Raw genomic sequence first — 21,048 nt, forward strand, 5'->3', positions numbered from 1 at the left:
TTGACAGCTGCAGAGGGGGAGGCCGGCCGGTCGGCCAGGGAGGCCTGTAATTCTGTCTCATTACCGCCCGAGTTCGCACTTCCTCCCCGACTCCTTAATTCATCTCTTATAGTTTGTCCTGTCCCTGGCTCTTGTTTTATGGCTAACTAACTCACGCGTTACGGCCTTGATTTACGGGCCAGGATTGAGAGCTGCACAAATCACGGAATATTTTCATTGATTACCACAAATTGTCTAATCTGCTGTATGTTCTGGGCTCCTGATTGGGAGGTACTTACAGATTGCCTCCTCCTAACTTAAAAATCAATCAGGGCCAGCAATGAGGCAGGCTGTCTAAAGCAGTGGCCTTGTCCTCAATCAAATCTGTGGCAAATTTAAATCCATAAGCCATCAAATGAATTCTAATTTGTATTATGCCTGCCTTTGCAGTTTTCCCACGTCTAAACAGGAAGAGGAGGTGGCTGTGTTTGTTTGTGGTAGTGTTTTAAATAACCATGTCCAATTAAACAACACATATCTGTATCTATAGTCAAGTCCACTGTCTACTGGGCAGCTGCATAAACAGTGTCCGAGGGAATATTGTGACTTAAAACCAGTGGCGAAGAATAAGTGCTGTTACGTTACGTTTTGATGTCACTCAAGTCCTTTGTTCGGAATGTTTTGTTCCTGTCTGTATCGCGACGTCTTCTGTCAGTTTTGACGCATGCTGACATTTTGACATGCAAGGTGGAGGGGATAATTATAGAATGCCTTCAGAATGCCGGAGGTCGGCCGTGATTCAGCCAAATAAAATGCAGTCACATCCGCTCAGCCTCAGAGCTGAAAAAAACCCACAGGTCCTCACAGCGTGATGGGGGGGGGGGGGGGGGGGGGGGACAAGCGGTGTGGAAGCCCTACTGGTTTTGCAGGCAGGTTCAGATCCTGGTCTTACTACCATTGTGGCACCTTTGATGGTTTCAGGGGGGAAAAACACACACTCCGGTGTGTTTGCGAATGGGGAGGGCATGGGATCAGTGTCTTTGATATGAGGCAACGATGACAAGTGCTGATGTTTAGTGGAGGAGACATGGAGGTAACCAAGCCTGGGGGCAGCGCACCTATTCACACATTAACGTCACTGTCAGACAGGCCTCAGAGCTCCTGTTCCAACCACAGAGGAAGGAGAGAAAGTGGCACGTTGGCCCCTGCACCTGGTGACCACAGAATAACTACGTCTTAGCTTAAAACGTTATATTAGAGTGCCTTCAACCACCTACAGTATCCTTAGCTTAAAAAGTTATATTAAAGTGCCTTCAACCACCTACAGTATCCTTAGCTTAAAACGTTATATTCAAGTGCCTTCAACCACCTACAGTATCTAATGTCTTTCTTTTTGAAGACTGATTCTTTTACAACACATGACATGTATTATCTAATTTCTGGTGAATAAGTGGTGGAGATATTTGTACTAGCAGAGATCCCAACCACCCTGATGGAAAGAAGAATAAAGGAAAGGAATGGTGAAAGTCACCTCCATTGCTTATCATGTAGGGGGGGGGGGGGGGGGGTATAGTGTGTGGAAGAAGAGAGTAAGGGAGGGGCTGGGAGAGGAAGGGAATGGTAAGTAGAGAGTAATTACTATTCAGTAATTTCATCCCCTGGCATACAGATTGTGGGATGGTTTTAAAACTCCAGGTCTGAAATGGAAATTTTTTAACTCGGCCATTAAAAGTAAGAATTCATATAACTTTCTCCATTGAGATTTTTATAGATTCCAGGTTACAAATGACCTTGAAAGAAAAGAAATAGACAGAAAAAAAGAAAGACTTAATGAGAAGCTACTTTTCTACAGAGATAGAGTTACAGTGGAGGTTACAGTGGTTTGATATGGGGTGGAGGAAGAAAGCTTAGGTTCTGGATCAGAGGATCTGGTGGGAACTCCAAGGGGGTTCAAAAAAGCACACATCAGCACAGACACTCATTAGTGGGCTGAATGTTCAGTCATAAAGATTGAATTTTGTCCTTAGTCGTAAGATCTGAGTATATATGAAAACAAATAACCAGTATTTTACTTGATCTGTGTCCAACACCAGAGACAAAGGGAATTTGGGTGAAGCTACTGATAGACGTTATGCTGTTGAGATAATATTTAGAAAAGTTGATGGTACTTTGTCAAATGTTAAAATTAAAATACAGCAATGCTTAGACCATAACCAGCTAATAAATATCATGACTGTTACTCCTGGATTTATTCATATACATATATTTCCCATTTGACCATCTCCGCATTCAGAAAAGAGCAATTTGTCTTGCCCTCTAATGTACATGCAAATGGTCCTGAGCATGTCCACAATTCTCATTATTCACGTGCAACTCATATTCATATCGATCTCCCTTCTCCTCTTTTTAATTTCTATCGCCATTAAGAGAAGAGTTAAAAACATTGTTATCCGGCTCTCTCCATTGACCAACTGCATATTTGCTCTGGCACAGTGGCGCTGAGCACACAGCGTGTCCTCCGGGGGGGCCACTACCGGTGCTCCATCTGCACTCAGACGTGGAGAGCCTCTGGACAGGTAGAGCGGAGCCCACATGCTGTCGCCGCCGCGCTTGAATGGCTCTCCCCGCCCGTTGCCTCTGAGCAGCACCGCGCTCCTCTCCCAGCCCCCTTAACTGTCTGCGCCGTCAATAAATCCATCGCGGAGATCAATGCCTCGGCGAATCACTAAAAGTTATCAGCTGAAGCTCGGGCCCTTACATCTGCAAACAAAATCACTATGTAATTCCATTGTTTGGGTCCTCCAACAAAGGCGGCCCCACCACTACAGTGGTGCTGCTAACAGAGCATTAACAAGCTGCTTTCTCTCTCTCTCTCTCTCTCTCTCTCTCTCTCTCTGGTGGATGGAACATTAAATATAAACACACGACTATGGCCAAGGGGTTTGGATGTGGAACCGCAGAGTACTAAAATATATGGAACAGAACCTAGTTTGCAAATAAGTGCTAATTTTCAAGGGAACCACATTTTCTCACATAATAAATTAAGTGTGAGCTGCATGTCAAAAGCGTCTGTGCTCTCAGGCACTCAGAGAGAGCCATGTCTCGCGCTATAGGTCAATGCTGGCGAATATGCCGCCTGCCAATACCTGTCTTGTTTCCCACAGATTAAGTCGTGTTTATTAAATGGCTGCCAAAGTGTCGGCCATGTTTTCCAGGGGCCATTATATGTTTACCAGGAGGCTGCCAATGGCTGGTCATTTCTATGCCAAGCTGGAACTCTCTTGCCATGACATCTGTGCCGCTGTCAAAAGTGTTGCTGCTCTTGTCTCCTCCTCCTCCTTTTTACTACCCCCCACCCCCACCCCACACTCCACCCCCTGACTGGTCACCACACCACCATCCCCACCCCAAAGAGCCGCCCCCGCCCACAAGCTCTCTCCATTGCTGCTGGCCCTCAACCCGCTTTACCCAACCCCCACCACCCCACCCCACGCACACACATACCACCACCACCCCCTATCACTCTCACAGACAGCATTGTCACACACACACACACACACACACACACACACATACACACACATACACACACACACACAGCCTTGCCAGAGAGAGAGAGAGGACTCACTGTGATGGAATAGAGACCGGCAGTTGTTCCTTCAGCCCCAGGGTCATTATTTAAAAAGTGACAGAGACTCCCAGTGAGCGAACGTGAAGAAGGTGAAGATATAGGGGGGGAGAGGTGGAGAAGAATCCAGAGGGAGAGAAGAGAGAGAGAGAAAGACAGAGGAAGGGAAGGAGAGAGAGAGGAGGAGGAGGAGGGGTAGCCAGGCTGTGCAGGTGCATTGTCCAGTGGAGGGAGAGGAGGGTGCCGTGCCGTGCCGGGAGACAAATGAATCCAGCAGGCATTTGGTACACACCGGAGATTGCTTATCGATCCAGATCGCAGTATTCAGGCCGGCCCAGGAGAGGCCTGAGAATTTTCTGAGGGAGTTAATAACCTGGCAGCTCAGCTGTCTTGTCCAATTCACCAAAGGCAGAGGCCTAATCAGAGCTGGATTCCTTTTTCTGTCTGAGGAGAGGGGCAGGCTGTGTGTGTTTATTGTGTGTATGTGTGTGTGTGTGTGTGAGTGTGTGTGTGTGTGTATCTGTGTGTTTGTGTGTGTGTGTGTATCTGTGTGTTTGTGTGTGTGTGTGTGTGTGTGTGTGTGTTTGTGTGTGTGTGTGTGTGTGTGTGTGTGTGTGTGAGAAGGGGTAGGCCCTCCCTATTCCTACCATCCACCTCTCCCTTTCACTTGTCCTCGCTCCATCTCTCTCACCCTTCTTTGCTCCCTCCCTCCCTCCCGCCCTTGCGTATCCCTCTCTTCCACTCCGTCGGAGCTCTGAAAGAGATTGAAATGACAGCCTATAGAAAGAGGCTAATCAAATTGTTTATTATCAGTCTGAATCAATATGTATGGATTGTTAAAACATCAAAGTCAGCCCCTGGAAAAGTAATAGTCAGGGGGAGCCCTCAGCAGCTGCACCAGCCTTGGCTGGGGCCTCTGGACATCTCGCCCTTTTAAGTGACTTTCACTCTTACTTAAGTCTCCACCACCCATAGGGGTCAGCTGGCTAAAGGGGAGTATTGGGAGCAGAGGGTGGGGGGTGAGGGGTAGGATACAGCAGACTGGATTAGACACCCCCCCCCCCCCCCATTCTGACCCCCACCTAGATGCTTTCACCCTCCAGTGCCAAATGTGGCCTGTCCCAGCTGAATGATAAACAACCCATCAATCACGTCTCCACCAAACAATTGCATTCAGATGCAAAACCACAGTCATAGTCATCAGGTGCTTAAGTCTGTAGGCCGAGTCTATGTCCATGTCTGTCTGTGTCACTTCCACAAGCCACCCAGTGAAGCGTGAGCGTGGACCCTGAAAGGGGGCTCTGGCAATGATGTGGAGCAGATCAACTGGACCTGCGCCCCATCTGGGCCAGAACCATCCCAGAACCTGCTGCCATCTGGTTGGTGTGTGTGTTCTTATTACACATAGAGTTGCCGAGTTTAAAAGACTGGACCGATGACCAGTGGGAGAACACTGTACGCTGTGACTCATCATAGAGGGGTGTTTCATCCCGACTCTGACAGCCTACCAACAGCTTGAGTGTCACAGCGCTGATGGGTTGATTGGCTGCTGGATGAAACTGTCTTCTCCAAACCCACTCTCAGTAAGCTTCAAGTGAATGCCAAAACTAATCAAACAACAAATCAAAACCCACTGTGTGAGGGTAATTGGTATACCTCAATTTGATGTTTCAACCACTCAGGCTGTCAGATACTACAGAAACAGGTATTGAAAAAGAATGCCTGTCAAAATAAATATAAAAAAGTCATCCATTACTTTGTGATGATATTCGTCAAGATACCTTCTCTTTCGCCTCTCATTCACATTCTTAGTCTTATTCTTCAAGCATTAAATGCACAAGCATCACACTGATCTGAAGACCTTCAGACTGCCAGGACATTTGATGTTTGTTTGCAACTCATAGATGACAGGAGACATTTATCAGTCTGAGACATAAGACCAAATCACAAGTGAAATGGTGGCTTGATGTCAATAATTGGAATAATAACCATGACAGAAAAACACATCTGTGATATAAGCTTCAGCTCTAACACATGGGGAGAATCAATATCACCTACCAAGACAGACAGAACAGAAAAGTGTCTATGTTATCACCAGACAACAAAGAACCTTCTGCCATCAACTGCACATATTTAGACACACACACACACACACACGCACACACACACACACACACACACACACACACACACACACACACACACACACACACACACACACACACACACACACACACACATGCACAAACACACACACACACACACACATGCACAAACACACACACACACATGCAGAGAGAGAGAGAGAAATAGAGATACATTGAGATACTTTAGGTAAAATATCAGTGTCAGTTTGGAACATGACTGAACTGGAAAAATAGCAGAAGAAAAAATGTGTAAAAAAAAATAATGTGTCAAGATAACAAATTTGAACCTTTTTGGGTTATTACTGTAATATGATTTAATATGTTTTTGGTTCATAAATATGTCAGCAGTATGTAATGAATGTCAACGTTATTCACTGGCCTGACCTGTCAAGGAAGGACCCGATTAGACATGGCATTTTATGGAACAGAAACCCAACAGAACCACAGAGCAAAACCCTCCCAGCACCACCTAGCCCCAGCAGATGGAGACACTCAAGTTTCATGGTACCCTTGCCAGCCAGGGGATCACTTTGACCGAGTCACTCCTGTGTGACCGGCGTGGGCACGTTCACTACCCATGATCCTTTGCCCCACGACGAGGGGTCTCTAATTAAAAGTCTGCAACGAGACACCCACGGCCTGGACCCGCTTGATCAGCGCAACACCCAACAATTAAGCCAAGGCTCTGCATTATTGATGGAGCAGAACGCTTCATTAGAACTCTTTACACAACTCCGGAACAGAACAGCAAGTCCATTGTCATTAAACACCACTTAAACCGTGTCAAAACACCCCAGCTGGACGGGCCTCCCAGAACATCCGGGTCACAGAGTGTGGAACCTTGCGAACAGGATATCGCACGGCAGATTGAGGCGCAACAGCCCTTGCTTAAAGAGAAAGAAAAATGACAACGAGGAGATAGGAGAGATAGAGAGAGAGAGAGAGAGAGAGAGAGAGAGAGAGAGAGAGAGAGAGAGAGAGAGAGAGAGGGAGAGAGAGAGAGATGGAAGTGAAACCATGGTAGTGGATTTTAACACACATGCACATGAACACAGCATGCACATGAACAACTGAACCGCAGCTACAACAAATCTCCATATGATGAGACGGGGAATGTTTGAAATTATAACAATCCCTGACCAGGAAATATGTCCTTTACATCAAAGGAGGGTTTTGTTTTGGGGGCCCTAAGCTGTATCGCCAGCACCAGCAGCGAGCCAATCAAGCATGTCCACACTGCACAGATAATGCATTACTTCATAAGATAATGAAAACCGTCTGGAGAACATTTCCTGAATGTCCAATCTGTTAAAGAAAAAGTGTTTTCAAAACCAAAATGTATGTTTTGAGAAGTGTGTGTGAGTTGGGGGGGTCAGGAAATGTGTACTGTATATGACCATGGATACTGGTTACAAATGTGTTTACACATCTTTGTGTGTGTGTGTGTGTGTGTGTGTGTGTGTGTGTGTGTGTGTGTGTGTGTGTGTGTGTGTGTTTGTGCTTGTGTGTATGCTGGTGTATGTCTGTATCTTTGTGCATAGTATGTGTCTGTGTCTATACACAGGCACACACACAGCTATTTACAGAGGCGGCGAGGGACTCATCAGTGTGGTCTTCCAAGCACCTCGGCAATAGGCTTAATTAATACACACTCAGTGATTGGTAACTGTGTGGCTGCAAGTGCATCTCCTTCAGAGACACTTAATCCAGCGGCAGATTTGGTTGCTCCCCTCTCCAGCTCGCTCTCGCAGCATCCCAATCAAAGCCACGGGGGCCGACTCTGGTGAACTCATTAGACGGCCGTGCTCAGCAGAGAGAGAGATAGAGACTCCCCTGAGCCCAACGCATCCCTCCCCAAAACACTCAGCATCCTTCTCCACACGCACACACACACATGCTCACAAGAGACACACACAAACACAGGCTCACAATAGACACAAACACACAGGCATACACACACATGCTCACAATACACACACACGCGCACCCACACACAAGTAAATATTCTAAGCACTAGTAACAGACGACATACAGGTCGACAAACAGACAGACAGACAGACAGACAGACAGACACACACACACACACACACACACACACACACACACACACACACACACACACACACACACACACACACACACACACACAATCCCACCTCCACATTCCTGGATTCTCAACGTATTATTACATTCATTAACAGGCGGCAGAGTGATGCAGCTTCACACACACTCTCTCTCTCTCTCATTTACCAGGAGATTAATCATGGGCTTTTATCGGCCCACCCCAGCCTCTTTCTCTACATACTGCTGAAGGAGGGGGGGGCTGAGGAGGTGGGGTTTAAGGTAACTGGAGTCTTAGCAACAGGGAAAGCACAGGAGACCCAAATGGGGAAAAGGTGGGTGGAGGTCGTGCACAGGGGCTTGTGGTTAGAAGAATAAAATCACTTGCATCTATTTACAACTAGTGTCAAATCAGTACACATTTCACGGACATGCACAATTGACTGAATTAGGTACAATTTGTTTGGAACTTAAGATCTGAAACTACCTGTTTCTTACTCTAACTGATTTTGTAGATGACATCAGACAAAAAAATCCTGTATTGGAAACCTATGAAAAGTTAGGTTAATAATTACCTCGGTGTTTTGCTGTCAGACACCAGCATATGAGACGCCTCTTCCTCTTAGAAAACAAACAGTATAGAGTGATTAATGCACGTTGTAAAAGGGAGAGCGGCTTTGTTTATCCGTTTTAATTGTCTTTAAACAAACAAAGGTAAGGTGCTTGTGGCAGTGTTTGTTTATATGTGTGTGTGTGTGTGTGTGTGTGTGTGTGTGTGTGTGTGTGTGTGTGTGTGTGTGTGTGTGTGTGTGTGTGTGTGTTGTTTGTGTGTGTGTTGTGTGTGTGTGCACACGTGCGAGTTGAACGGGGCCTGGAAAATGGGGGCATTTACGCTACTTGTATCATTCCTCAAGCCCCAGGGATGGAGGGAAAAGACAGAGAGAGAGAGAGAGAAAAAAATGTGAGTGATATAATTCTTCCGTCAGCGCCCTGCGATGCATTACCCAGGATGTACAGCAAATTACACCCAGTGTCCATTAGTTCCTTTCAGGGTTAATATTGATGCAGATATCATTTCTATCCGCCGTGTCATTTATTTGAAATACTATGTGGTGCTAGTAGCTCCGGCAGTGAATCAAATCAATTGATAGAGCAGTTAGCCTGGGCGGCCGGGCTGCCTGCGAGGCGCTGAGCGAGCATGAAATATTATGGAGATTGTTCTTTAAAGTGATCTCTTTATCATCATTTGTCTGCAGCCCGGGTGATCCTATCCTGCCGCTGCCTCCCTCTTGGGCACCAGCTGTCATAACTCAATCAGCCGGATAATGCAGCGTGCGTGTGGCGTGTGCCTGGTGGGAGTCATGGGGCTGATCTGGAAGGAAGGGGGGGGGGGGGGGGGGGGGTGGGGGGTGGGGGGTTAAGGGATGCTTGTGGCGTCATTGCACCCCCCCCCCCACAACATACTCATACACACGCACACACACATGCTTGCACAAACACAAACATACACACACACACACACACATACAAATTCACATACTTACATATATGCACACACATGCAGTGTGTGTGTAAAGACAGACGACCAAAGCACGTCAAGCACGCACACATACACACACACACACACACACACACACACACACAAACAAACACTTAAACACACGCTCTATAATACATCCACCGCATCCATCTCCTGCCCCCTGCGCTGCTGCCACATTTGTCAGAGAGTATCCGGCGAGCAGCTCATCATGCGTGCTGATGGCCCGTCTCTCTGTGGCCTGCTTGTTTGTGTCAGCTCCTGTGCGCTCAGCTGCTAGTTTATGTCAGACGCTACTGTACGCTCCCATCGCTGCCGGCTTCTGTCATGTTTAACTGGCTGTGGGAGGGCTGCCGGCCCCACCAACCTGACATAAATCACTGGAGCCATAGGCCACTATTTGTTTTCTGGGAGCAGAGCTGGTTATATTTTCTGATGTGGGATGGTTGCATTCAGCCCATTTGTTTATGGGTACTTAAGAGGAGCACACAGTGAGCATCAACAGGGAAAAAGGCCAATTCCTCTTCTCTTCACTGTGATATGTATTATGCTGTCAGAGCTTAAACAGAAGGGATCCCTTCTCAAGGGGCCGTCTCATCAGCATAAACAAATACTGCTGACTAGTGGGTAATGAATCAGATACAGGAAATATATGGATATTAATATCTGGCCAGAGAGCCTGTGGCAGCAGGAAGTACAAAAATGGTCAGACTTGGATGTTGGAAAAGTTATTACGCAACATAGAGACTGAAGAAGACTGTCTTGTTTCTGCACTGGACCATTGAGTTTTAGTATTGTAATTCAGCTATACATAATAGTCCACTGAATACCCTAGAATTGATGTTTGGTCAAATCTCAATAGTGTTATCTGCGTGCCAGTGTGACTGCCTGTGTGTACCCTTTAATGTGACAGAGCCTCATTCCTATGGCACCTGAGTTCGTTCTTGTCAAGAGACTGAATGAATGGGCCCGCCTCAGAACACAGTCTAAAGGAAAGGTCTGCATTATTGAAGATAAGGTCACAGGAACCCAAGCAGCCTTGGCCATGCGTCTCCCTCTGCCCTATACCCGACTGATATTACATCACTCACACTGCCCTGGATTTGGTGGCAGTAAAGAATCTGTTGGCCTCAAAGGGATACTCTCTGTTCAAACAGCATTAAATCATGGCCAATACTGAGCAATGGCTGCCACTGTAAAATGCTTGTTCTCCGTGCAAACAATTACGAGATCGGGCTCTGGAGGCTGAGGCAGTATATGTCTCTTTACTCTCTTTTGGACGGCGGTCATGTGCGAAATAACGTGAAAAGGGGAAAATAAGGAGATTGCATAAAATGACAGTCGAGGCTTTAAACAGCTCGGCCCCTGTCAATGCGCTGATTGTAACACAAGGCTGGACGATGACAAGGCCGGATGGGGGAACAATGAGGGGCTCTTAGCACACGGTGACTTGCCATTTGTCAGTGTACAGTGATAAAACACGTCCAGAACAGCCTTTTGAGCTCAGAAAAATGCCTGTCAAATCCATTAATCAAAGCAAGATGTCCGATTATGCTATCGCTAGTGCCGCAAGACGGGGACACTAAAAGGCCGGTCAGTGATATGGTGTTCCTCTCTCACGCGTGCGGCGTGGCTGTGACTAATGATGACCACTTGCCGGCCATATTGATCATGGCGGCCAGAGGAGGGGAAATGGTGAAAGATGGGGGCGCGAAACACTCCCTTCGAACTTTAATGCTCGTCAGGGGCAGGCCTTGAGCTCCTCTAATGAGCAAGGTTTATTTTGGGTGGGTGGATTCTGCATAGTGAGTAGATTTCTTAACGAGGCCGGTACTTGGGAATCAATGCGGGGCAATGGCAGGCAGCAAACCTCACGCTGTTCACAATTCCACAGACTGGGCAGGCAACATCTATCAGTGGCAAGCATGCAATTGCAATAAGAGAGAACAGCTTAGCTGTCTTGCCCCAACGCCATTGCTGCGTCGCTGTAGTGATTGTGCAAGTTCGGGAAGCAAATGCGGCACTTTTCTGCAGCACTTTTGGAGAGTGGCAGCAGTTTCGCTCAGAGCGAAACGTTGCTCCATGATTTGCAAAGCTGCAAACAGCAGCTGGATGCCGTTCCTCTGCCTTTCGTTAACTCAATCAGATTGGAGAGGTGGCCAAAAGGGGTGTGCTGCTGTTGCCGACTCGCCTTTGTGATTTTTCCACAGATTCAGCAGAAAATGTTTTTTATTGTTCATGTTTTGCCTTGACGATCCAAACAACATAACTCCACGTGCCTTTGCTCTGTTTCAGGCCCATGACAGGAGTTGCTTTTAATTGAGTGCATTTGCAATAATGTGTCTTTATTGTGTTGGTGCAGAGAGAAAGAGGCTTGCTCAATCCAAATACCTTGAAGTCTAACTGGCCTAAATGCGCAAAATCCAATCGTTTAGTCACTGTTTTCCATTGCTTTGAGATTTCTTCTGTGCATACCAGTAGCAGACATGGAGTGATGGCCTCGGGCAGTTCCCAGAAGGCCGTGCAGCGCACAGCAAACTGCAAATTACACAGCAGGCTGGTGCAAAGCAAACCAGCCAAAACAACAAGCATGTCTCCTTTCATTCCCAAATCATACAAAAACAACTTCCAACTTGGCCCCAAAACCAAGGTGCACACCCACCGACACGTTCGGAGCCCTCAAAGTCGATCTTGGCTTTGCGAAATACCTATTACTTGACTCCATGAGCCGTCTTTTTTTTTTATGTATCCCCCTCCCTCTTAGATTTTCATTCATGAAAACCCCCCTCCTCCTTCTCCTTCCCGGTCCTCCCATGGCTCTGTCATTCTGCGCAGCTGGTTTGTTTTAAGAACAAGGCCCCAGCGGTTGGTGGCGGCCACCAGACGGAACTGCGAGCCAATCCACATGGCCACAGTCATCCGCGCTAGTCCGGGTGGCTCACAAAGTTAAATATAGAAGCCTTCTGGGTTGTCACAACAGATTTAATAAATTCCTCCTTGACAGTTTTGCGTAATGCGCCACTTGTTTTTTAAAAGACCAAAACACTCCCTCTTGCTTGTTGTTTATCCTCCTCAAGCCCACTTTGTTGATCCCTAGCTGTTGAAAAGTACCAATGCAGGGCTCGTGTGCTAAGAACAAGCTCTGAGTGTTTAATAAACTTTATTGGCTCTTCTGTCTGGGGGGGGGGGGGGGGGGGGGGGGGCACCTCCCATGATGCCTGGGAGAGGGAATGTAAACGGCTAACAGAAAGAAGTGGAAAAGAAGCGGCTTTGCCATTGTACCCCCCTATGACCAAGAACAGACATGGAGGTAAGTGAGTAAAATATTTTTTTGACAGTTACTACTGATCCCGCTTCAAACTGGAAAAATACCAATGAACAAATGACCATAATGACACAGTTGCCATTGGAAAACATGGTTTGACTGGAAGAGGGAAACATGTTAATGAGATGAAAAAAAAAACAAAGCACCACAACAGGCGACAACAACAGCGACGCTACATCCCGCCAGAACCCCAACCAGGAGAAACACCAGAGCAGAACACGAGTACAGCAACAGAGAGGAGAGCCACCCAGACCAGACCAGACCAGACCAGAATACAGAGGCAATGTGTGGCCCAGCTGTGGGTGAGCCAAGCACTGGGCTGGGAGTCTGCGCATGCCATCAGTGGGTTGGCTTTGGCTCTGTGTGACGGCACCTGAAAGCTCGGCTCTGTGGTGTGGGTCCTGAGAAAGCCCGTTGTTTGGCACGGCACTATCAGGTGGAGATAAAGGGTATGGAAAGACTGAGGGCGACAGACAGAGGGGCTTCGTCACTATCACTGAAAGCCTGCACACACTTCCTTCCCTTATTCTTTCTTTTTAGTTGTTTTGCAAAGGCCCCTTCAATGGCACATTTTTATTTTAAAATATTTTTGGGGGATGGACTGAGAACATTGTCTTTCTGGGATAGTGTCTGTGTTGAGAGTGGCAGAATACAGCGGGGCTAAAATTCGGCACATAAACCGATGAGGTAACAAACTCTATGAATCCGTAGTTTTTCCTAAACTGAGATTGAAAGGGAATAGGAAGCCCAGAGCAGTTTGGACTTAATCATGGGCTGGGCAAACACCAATGAACACCAGAGTACCAATGATTTAGATTTGTACTCTCAGTGGAGCACAGCACATGTTCCTCTGTGCGGGGGTGTTTAACATGTTCCAAAAAACCCAGAGCTCCGTTTCCCGTGGAACCGTACCATATAACTGGACCATACCGTGATCGGTTAATGAATAACACGTACAGTTTCCATCACTTGGCATATTAACCTGCCCGGGAACCTGAAAAACAGTCTTCTCCACCTCCAGGGGAATGAGTGCAGATGTGAGGAAGGTCAAATAAATGGCCATGATTCATCCGCAATCCAACCCCAACATCCACTTAGGCCGAGGTCTCTCTTGCCAGGAGCCACCTGTTGCCCTCTTTTTAAATAACTCAGAGCCGCACAAGTTCTGTCATGTGGAACCTGTCTCTCGGCCTTCCGCGCGCCAAAGACTTGTAATGATTTAAATAAAAATTGTACACGGCCTTGGAGACGTCATTCGGCTCCCTATGCACACACAGAAGTGTGTATGTGCGTGTGTGTGTTTATGTATGTGTGTGTGTATGTGTATAGTGGCCATTCGCTTCCAGTAATGTGAGAGCCAGATGCTAAGTCAATCAAAAGCCCACTGCCAAGCGTTACTGTACACAGCTGTACATAACTTTGGGATGGATTCATGCAACAGTCCATTGCCTTTTATAGATTACAGAAAAAAAGTGATTTGTGACGGTGCGTAGTTGGGAACGATTTTATTCACTTTGGACTAATTTAACGACAATTCTAATCATGACCCTTCCAAGAGAACCAGGAAAGAATCAAGCCGACATAAGGCCCTTTCTTGGACCTATCACAATACACGTCTGTTGGCTCCTTTTTCCTTTCTTTCCCATCACCACCATATTTAAGCCATTCCCTATCTAGACTTTCAATTACTTAAAATGCCCTTTTGATCAAATTTAATTAAAGGCGGGCAATTACTTGGGTGAAATTAGCAGCATTTAAATGCGTCCATTTACTTGATTAAAGTTACATGATGAGAGTGAGGTAAGCTAAGACCAATACTTGTGCAATGAAAGGGCAGGAGAGAGATATTGGGTGTCAGGTGTGGTCCCAGGAGCGGTGTGACGCGCTACAAAAAGCCACAGGTGAATAAATGAAGAGCAAGTGCCGTGTCACTTCCTTTTCGGTCGAGCTCGGCTGGGTATCGTGTAAGGCTCACAGCTTCTGAACGCCGTGTCACGTAGTCCCAATTCTTCGGGGGCACAGATACTTCAGCCTCTGGTTACCGTTCTGAGAAACGCACACCCAGCCAGCTCTATTTCTCAGGCTGAGAAAGACAGAGAGAGGGGGATGGATTGGAGCAACTCCAGACTCCATTCTGATTCTGTTACAATTTTTGCAATTATGTGACATACCACAGAAACTGCACACAAGGACATTTTTGATCAAAATTTGTGTTAAATGAAACAGGTAACATGCAGTTTAGCTTGTCATTTTTTCTCTTTTTCTTGTAAGTCAGGTTCCATTTTAATTGACCACATTAGTTCCATGTCAGTTAGGAATGAAAAGCTGCAGAGCTTCAAGCTGGTTGGCATTGTGAGCAGGGGAAAAGCTCTGAGACTGCGAGAATTGGCCTGTCATGTGTGCCTGTGTGGGGCCCTCGGCTATCCAAGGAACAGGTAGCAGTCATTTTTTTCCTGCCACGAGCAACAAAACCCAGCCTCCACAATTTCCCGGGTTCCTGCCTGCTGCCAGCTATTATTTTCACATGTCATAAAGTCCCATGATGCTCATATAATCAGTAACATTCAGTGGAGCTGCAGCTTCTTACAAATAATTAGCCCAAATTGACCCGAGTCATCTCCTCGGCCGGCCCTCTGCATCCTCAGGGTCGCAGATATGAATGATGAGGTAGGGGGTTAACTGTGGGTCACGGACAGCTTCCTATCTCCCTGGTTATTTATTCAGGAGAATGAGAAATTGATCACATTATTGCGTTAACAGGGGACCTGATTCGTTCTAATCAGCTGGCTATTGGCAGCTGGGCGCCAGGAGGCATTGCTGCTGCATTAGATATGCTCGGGCAGCCATAGGTCACAACTGCCCAGGCCATTTTACAACTTCACGTCACCCCCGCTGACCTTTTGATGACCACTTTACAAAATGGAGGGGTTGGACAAAAAGAAAAGGACAGCAATAAATGGGAGGGCGATATTACTCGCAGAGTGCACACCGCCACTCCACTTACATGCGGCGGTGCTGAGTAGAGTTGTTGTGAATCTATTCAACATTAAACACTGTATAAATACAGATATTGCATGTAATGAAAACAAAAAATGTAAAATGGATTCACTCATAAATGTATTCTTAGAATGATGTCATCCTCCATTGTTTTCTGTCTTTAGCCATTTTTATTAGCGTACACCATATATAAAATATACATGCCATATTGATATTCTTATTACTTATACATACTTATTGTCATTCAAACACAGAATGTATAAGTGGGTCATAAAATGGCATCCGTGACCAATTCAAGTGAAAAGTGTGTTGAGGTAAAATATGTTAGAGACAAGGACGTGAAAGCTGTGTCTGTCTTGAAAAGAGAAGGGGCTGCTCTTCACCAGCAAACCGAAGACACATGCTAATACTGTAAAAAAAATAAAAAAAATAAAGCTCTGGAGTCTTTAAGGCAGTTGGGAACTGTAATCCCAGTTTAGCTTTCTCACGACAATGTGGCACTTTTGTCAGGTGAAAGCAGCAACGTACTCTTGCAGCACATTGTTTGTGTTGTCAGGCAGATCTTCTGTTTGCTTGTTTTCTTCTTTACCACCCTTCTTAGGTTATAAGTATCTGATAAAATTGAGTCAGCTCAGAGCATTCAGAGGAGTGTTTGATTCTGCTGTGCAAGTTGTGCCCTGTTCCAAAGTTGTGCACAAAGCATCCATGTTGTTAGTACTGAAATCAAGAGGGCTGATATTAAAATTACTTCATGGTATTATGGGGTTCACAATATTAAAAATGTAACAATTAAGAAATATATTACCCTGAGATAATGCAAGGAAACATACACAGGGACACCGTTCTAACAAACAATAACTGGTACTATCCTTTCCCAAACTTTCAGAAGGTGGTGTACACCATCACAGGTCATTAATCAGATGGACCGGTGCTGGTTTTGTGTGCACAGGGAGGTTCCTGTGTTTGTTCTGTGTTGTGAATTAGACCAGAAAGGATTGGGGTATAGAGGAGTATATTTCTCCCCTCTGATATCATGGCTGTTTTCGACAGTAGAAGTCACACTGCACACTGCTCTGTTACACACTCAGTTGGGTGGTGTGTGCCTGTTGAGGGTGAAAAACATCTGCATTTAAATTATTCCACTTCCCCAGGCTTGAATAAAATCACCTCCCTCCTCAAAACAACAACAACAGGAAGAGAGACATTTTTACAATAGTTTCACCGTGATTTGCAAGGATTCCTGTGTGTAAATAAAAGCACAGTAAAAGTAATTTAGTTTTGAAGATGTAAACTGGACCCTGTTTAAATTATAATTATAAAATATGACAACAATAATAAAGATTATAATAATAATGAGAGCAATAATAATAATAATAACAATAATTATAATACAAAATTGAATTATAGGTCCCGAAATTCATTATCTACTACACTGTTAAAAGAATGTGCTCTCAAAACATGAAAAGTATTTAAGTACATGGGACATGACACACGTTGCACACAACTTATAGAATAAAATAAAAAAAGTACTGAATGAAGAACAATTCATTTCCCCAAAAAGGTAGCTAAGACAGATGTACCAAAATATAGTTATTTATGCTTTTCCTGTGTCTTTCTGTCACAAACCACTACCCACAGAATATAAAGACTAGATAGATAGAAAGATGATAGATAGATAGATAGATAGATAAATAGATGATAGATGATAGATGATAGATAGATAGATAGATAGATAGATAGATAGATAGATAGATAGATAGATAGATAGATAGATAGATAGATAGATAGATAGATAGAGGGTGGCTGGTGCTCTCATATCCGCCACAATGGTAAGCAACCATGGACAAAAGCGTTAACTGGTCAATCATAAGCCAGGAGTTGCCACTGGCTAACTGCTTTTAAAAACACGCAGGTCATACAATCTGCTCCACAACCTCCCAATGTGGGCTCTGGGAAATTAAAGCCAGGAAAGAACAGGCAGCAACCCACACCACTGAATCTATCTCAGAGTGGCACGGTGTGAAGTTACTCTCAGCCACCACTCTGGGTCCCCTATTCCTCAGAATACATTCTCCAATGTTTTGGTTTTAACATTTCTGGGGACTTATACCATATGTACAATTTAATAGGGCATTGTTAAATATCTGAATATAAATGTCAACATAAGTCAAAGGGTGCAATTTACAATTCACAAATATGTGTCAAATGAATGTGACCTCATATGTACTACATACAGAAAAACAGAATACACAGAGTCAGAATACACCATGAAGTATAAAAAGTATAAAATGTATTTTTAATCTTTACACCACAGGATATCATTTTTTTGTCAACTCTTTTGCTGTTAAAATGAATTACACTGATACACCAAATGTAGGTTTCACTAATAGAGTTGTCAAGGTTAGGCTAATATGCTGAAATATCCCTGTGATCATGTGAACGTTGGTGATAAACCTAGAAAACAACTTGTGACGGGCAGAGCATCAATTTGAAGAGAAGGTACAAAATCTACAGGAGTAAATATTACATGTGCAAAGTGTTCAGGTTCTCATTCCCACTGAGAGGCCCGTTCTGACCCATATTAAAATACAAGTTGGTGCTCATTACAGTCACTGTCTGTCTCTATTCAAGCAAGGGTGGCTCAGTCACACAAGAAAGCGGAGGTCTCAAAGAAAGGCCAGTGATGTAAACAAATCTCTCCCTCTTAGCATTCCACCGTAACACTCGCAGGTGTGTGCTGCCTGCTCAAATGCAGAATTAATCTTTATGGCTCGCCTTCACTTAGACACTTAGAAATTTCCCCCTGGCATATGAGGATGTGACCTTATGATCTCCCTGACGGTAGTCAGTGGGAAGCGTATATACACAAAACCTCCCATGGTTACTCAGATGCCGGAGTCTGTATGACTAATGCTGAGGTTTTGTGCATATGCAGTTTGCCTTGTCGATAAATCAGTACGTGCCTGGTGGAGCAAGGAAACGACAGGCACTGTGAAGAGGGACTGACTGCTGAGTGCGAGTAGCTAAAACAGTGATTGAGTGCTAAGGGGCACAAGGGATAATATGGGCAAAACCTGTCATGGTTTTTGGACAGAAACACCTTTGGTGAAACTGCCCAGTCCCCAATTATGAAAACGAAAAAGCTTAAAAGTCTGTGGCTGTCCAGTTTTATCCAAATATGTCTTACTAGTTCTCTATTTTAGGGTATGTTCAATAGAAATAGATGACAGCTGTATAATCCCTTCGTGACAGCTGACATAAACATTTCCGAAGGCCGAGGCGTCAGCTGTCATTAAGGCCGCTTTGTCAACTTTGATGCTTTGTTGACATAACACCTGTGCTAAGTGATAAGATTTTGTTGACATAAGGCTATAGGTGTCTGTGTTGTGTTGAAATAGCATGTAATTGCAACTGCTAAGTATCTAAGTGTATTCCTAGAATGTCAGATACCATGTTAACTACTGAAAAAGTCTATATCAATGCCCTCTAAAATCATCTTTAAATATGTCACTTAATCAGTGTTATTTCGATAAGCATATAGGTGCTATGTAAACTGGACACCAACTATTTATTTATGTGTGTGTATGTCAGTAAAAATGGCAGAAAGGGTTTTGATAGGAGTGTAGCTGTGTTGACAGTCTCCTAGAATTAAGTGACACCCATTTCTCCAAAACCTAAAATAATTTCAAAATTCAACACACTAAAAAACTGACATGAAGAGTTAGCATTGGATGACATTTGGCCAGAATGAATTCACGTCTGCTGTTTAAGACAGAAAGGGCTTACTGTATTGCGGTTTGACAGTTCGTCGAGACAACTCAAACCTTGAAACTTAAGTACGTCTCTCCCCCTCAACTCCCTCGCCCCTCCCCAGTGCCTGTGCGTGCAGGCAGTCATGGCTGTGAGTGTGTGTGAGTGTGGTCCAGGGAAAACAGATCACTGTGACACATTCTGCGACTCCATGAAGACTTCTGAACACCCTGGTGCCACATTCCTGTGAGTTCCTAGTGGGCCCATGATGAAGCCCTTTTCACGCTACACTACTGACTTGTGGCTCATGTCAGGGCTTCAAGCTGACGGATGAATAATCTCTTTCTCCTCACGCTCATCCCCCCCCACCTTTTTTTTGTCTCTCCTGTATCAGCTATTCTCCCTCTTTTTCTTATGACTATCTTTTACCTTTCGATCCTCTTCTCTGTCGCACGTCACTAACTGTTCCACGGGGCCATCATGACTGTGCATTTCTGTGTCGGAAAAGGAGCAGCAGGTCAATTTGTTCCTCAGCATTGCACACTTGGCCCCGGTGACCCCTCCACCCTCTCTGCTTTTTCTCCTGGTGATCAATGGTGCCTGACCCACCCCGTCACACAAGTGCACCACAAGTGCCGTCCGGGGCCGTACTGACGCTCCGTCTAAAGCTCTCCGCCTGCGCTCAGACCACTTACCGCTCCTTGAGCACCGGAGCACTGTGGGAGTGGGCGTCCGAGGGGCTAATGTGCAATCTCGAGACCGGCCCTGGGCCTCCGGCATTTACATGTTTTACAAGTGACTAACCTGCTTTCACCTGGTAAGGTCATCCCTTACTGCCGGCAATTTGCGTCTGGCTGCCCAGGGCTACGTCTTTGTAGGGAGACATTCAGCCCTGTTTATGGTGTCCCGGCCCAGTAAAGTTGGAGTCAGTCTCCATGTGAGCCGGGAATAAAGGCTGTGGGTTGGGCTCAGCACTGCAGACACACACGGAGCCGCAGTCCCACAGGGACCCGCTTGACGACGCATTAAACTTACTGGGCCTCCTCCACTAATTCTCCCAGCGTAATTGACCACAAAACAGCTGACTGAATCTTCATACGCGCATGTTCAATATCCCTTCACATTCTATTGGAGGGATGCTCTTAGGCAAGGAGCAGACATACAGTTTACAAGCTTTTGATTGTATTTGGATCATATTCATTTAATGAAACAGACAATCTGAACAACACTAATTGAACTGACAAAATGTATAGTTAACACGATGTAGTATTAATATTTAATACAGGGTCATGTTTCTAATGATTAGTTTAAATAATACACACTGGTGTGGTATTTATGCATGAATACTTTTTTTTTAATTGTATCTGTTAAATTAATTAGAATAAAATGTATTAATAATATCCAATACTTTTTTTAAACCTAAATTAATGTTTTCAATCTGCACTCTTGTGCAATGTTTACAGTGACTCACACACACTTTGCTGCCGAAAGAAAAGGCCCTGGTCTGGTTCACCGTTAGTCATTGCCACTTCCTCTTTTCAACCCTCTGGTATGCAACACCACACATGGAGCTCTCACACCTACAGGAAAAAAATTACATTTAGCAAGTTCTATATTACCACTA

This window comes from Sprattus sprattus (assembly GCF_963457725.1).
Source record: "Sprattus sprattus genome assembly, chromosome: 8".
NCBI classification, from domain to species: domain Eukaryota; kingdom Metazoa; phylum Chordata; class Actinopteri; order Clupeiformes; family Clupeidae; genus Sprattus; species Sprattus sprattus.